Source organism: Anneissia japonica, unplaced genomic scaffold (genome assembly GCF_011630105.1).
Source record: "Anneissia japonica isolate Jap-2015-1 unplaced genomic scaffold, ASM1163010v1 scaffold284860_len1800451_cov186, whole genome shotgun sequence".
Classification (NCBI taxonomy): domain Eukaryota; kingdom Metazoa; phylum Echinodermata; class Crinoidea; order Comatulida; family Comatulidae; genus Anneissia; species Anneissia japonica.
Window position 1 is genome coordinate 854529 of NW_022706010.1, and position 3293 is coordinate 857821.

Genomic DNA, 3293 nt, shown 5'->3' on the forward strand with positions numbered 1-3293 from the left:
GGCATCAATGAGCTATTACCTGCTTAACATATACAATTACACAATACATTTATACAACAATCAAAGCCTAAATTAAATAAACCTCAAGATATATATTAATAATATAAATAAAAATGAAGTTGGTAATAAGTTTGGTAGTAAAAACAAATAGGTCAGTGTGTTCCAAGATACGGGTAGAGTCATCTTGTTTGCAGAAGATGGATAAAGGTAGAGAGATGAATAAGTTAAATACGAAGAAAAGGAGAATTGAAATATTGGATTCTACAAGAGTTATGAAGGCTCGTTACCGGTGATATCTGAGATTTAACGTTGACGTCAAACGTTTGGAGAAAATTTACGAGAATGTGAAGAAGACAGACTGAACTGCGAAACAAAGTGCATAGTGAGGTACCGGTACTTCAATCTTGTGTTGGAAGTTGAAAACCATATTGTGCAAAAAGTTGATGATATGAAGCAACGGCGGCGGAACGTTTTTGAAAACTAAGCTTAACTACATTATTAGCGAGTATATAAAAAGAAAGTTTTAAAATGTAAAAAGTGAAAGGCCAAGACAATTGAAATAATAATTAAAAAAACCACTGATTCGCACACAATTGAATAATAGATAACATTTCATAAAAGAACGATAAAAAATTTAAGCGTCGAGATAAAATGGTTTAACTTGCCTTAAGAAAACCGAGAGAGAACAAACGACTGCACGACCTCAATGAATTATTTAGCATGAGTGTTACCGTATCCTTGATATGGGTTCCCCGTCGAAAACTTCACTTTTCCCCCGATGGATAAAAATTACCCTTTTATCCCGTAGTAAAATATTTTATAGAATTCTATAGAAAGTCGATAGAGGTTTAAGAGTTTTTATAGAATTCTATAGAAAATTTATCCAAGAATAATTTCTCTTATAAAACCTATCCATTCTCTATAGAGATAGTTCTACAGAAATATAATTCTATATAAAAATGATTCAAGATTTTGTTTCTATACAAGACCCATCCATGTTCTATAGAGATAGTGCTATAGAAATATAATTCCATAGATAATTAATTAGAAGAAAAAATGTATATACTTTTTATAGAAAGAGTTCTAATTAAATCTTATACAATTTTTAGATTTAATTATATATTTTCTCTTCAGATTTTTTAAATATAGTGTCTATGGAATTTCTATTTTTCTTTCAGAATTCTCGTTATATTCTGATATATTTTCTATGTAATTTTGAAAGATTTTCGATAAAATTGTTTATAAAGTGTTAGAAATTATACAGTTAAATGTATAGATTGAATAATATACAATTTCTATAGAATTATAAGTTGATTTCTTACGGAATTAATTATTTTTCACATCGTAATTGAAAAGAAAAATGTATATACTTTTTATAGAAAGAGTTCTAATTAAATCTTATACAATTTCTAGATTTAGTTATATTTTCTCTTCAGATTTTTTAAATATAGTGTCTATATAGAATTTCTGTTTTTCTTTCAGAATTCTCGTTTTATTCTGATATATTTTCTATGTAATTTTGAAAGATTGTTTATTAAGTGTTTAGAAATTATAAGTTAAATGTATAGAATGAATAATATACAATTTCTATAGAATTATAAATTTATTTCTTATGGAATTAATTATTTTTTACATCGTAATTAGGATTTATATTAAAATTCATTATAGGCCTACATTCTATATGGTACGTTTTAAAGAACGTGTTGGCGGATTCCATGGGAAATAGGCCTAAGTAAATACCGTATTGTATTGAATTTTATTTTATAAATTTATGAAAACATTATAAACAATTCTTGAATTTTAAAATTTTCTGGATTTTATCAAAATTATCTACCTGCACTTTATCCCAAAACATGAATCGATTTCTATGGAACGCCGTTCAAGCAACAATTTGACGATAATCAGTGAACCGACGATGGTGAAAAAATTAAATCGTCGATGATGAAATGTGAACCGTCGATGATGAAAAAAGTGAATCGTCGATGATAAAAATTAAATCGTCGATTATGAAAAGTGAACTGTCAATGATTGCATATTGGATAAAGTGAAAATTGCAATAGACGCATAATAAATAAGCGCAACAATAATTATATAATATATCGACAGTGGCAGATACAGGAATTCGAAAGAGAGGTAAACCAGGGAGGGACTTTGACAGACCGAGGAACCTCCCACCTCAGCCCCACCATAGTTGGGGCTGAGGTAAGAAAATTTATGAATAGGGCATCTCTAGATAGTCAGAAATTACACTCCTACACTTGCATTTTAATACATTTTTCTTTTTTTCCCTTAAAAAAAAGGGGGGAGGGGGCAGCAGTCACTAAGACATATTAGGAACCGACTCGATGGAGTTTAATGTCATACCCAGGGGAGAGCACAGATCTGTTTTGAAAGGTAGAGGGGGAGGACATTTTGTGAGTCAACACCCACCTCAGACCCACCATTGTTGGAGCTGAGTTGAGAAAATCTGAGGAAATAGTACCTCTAGGTGGCCAGAAATGACACTTTTAGTAAAATTCATCATCATCACATCACCATTAGTCAAACTTGAAGCGCCAAAAAAAATTCTCATGATCTTTTATTAGGGATTTTTGACAACCATAAAGATCTTATTAATGTGTGTGTGTATACCATAGAAAACAAAGCTTAAAAACATTGTCTTTAAGTATGTACTTTACATACTTCAAAACGTGATTTCACAACCACCTCAGCCCCACCATGGTTGGGGCTAAGGTGAGAACATTTGAGGAAATACCGTAGTACCTCTAGATGGCCGGAAATGACAAAAAAAAAATTCCTCATCATCACATTCCCATTATATAGTCAAAATGAAACGCTAACAAATTTCTCATGATCTTTTATCAGGGATCTACTTAATATCCAGGATAACTTAGGCCTAACATAGCTTACTAAGCTTTAACTATACTATAATATAGGAGTGATGTTTTTCCCTACCTGACGTGTAATCGTACTGAATACTCAGTACGTCCCCAAATACTAGCGAGAAAAAAATCTCAGTAAGTAATTCGGGTGGGAATCGAACCCACGACCTCCAGGTATCTAGCCTGATGTCTTAACCACTAGACCACCGAGCTTGCGCTTGGTGACTAGTGATGAATTCGATCCCCTAGTAGCAGCGGGTACTGCAAGTGTTATTAGGATATGAGTTTGCGTTTGTCCTACTGCAAGGTAGGGCAAAACATCACTCCTATGAAAATTTCCTGACGCAAACTCATATCCTAATAAACTATAATAATTATGTTCAGCAAATCACAACTTTTTTTCGCATTTAG

The 3293-nt window shown here is 31.8% G+C and overlaps 1 non-coding gene across 1 annotated transcript; it reads right to left on the reverse strand.

The window, feature by feature from the left end:
• Positions 1-3022: 3022 nt before the first annotated feature.
• Trnas-aga lies at positions 3023-3095 on the reverse strand. The gene has a single exon. It is a non-coding gene; the product is annotated as a tRNA-Ser (tRNA).
• Positions 3096-3293: the final 198 nt, after the last annotated feature.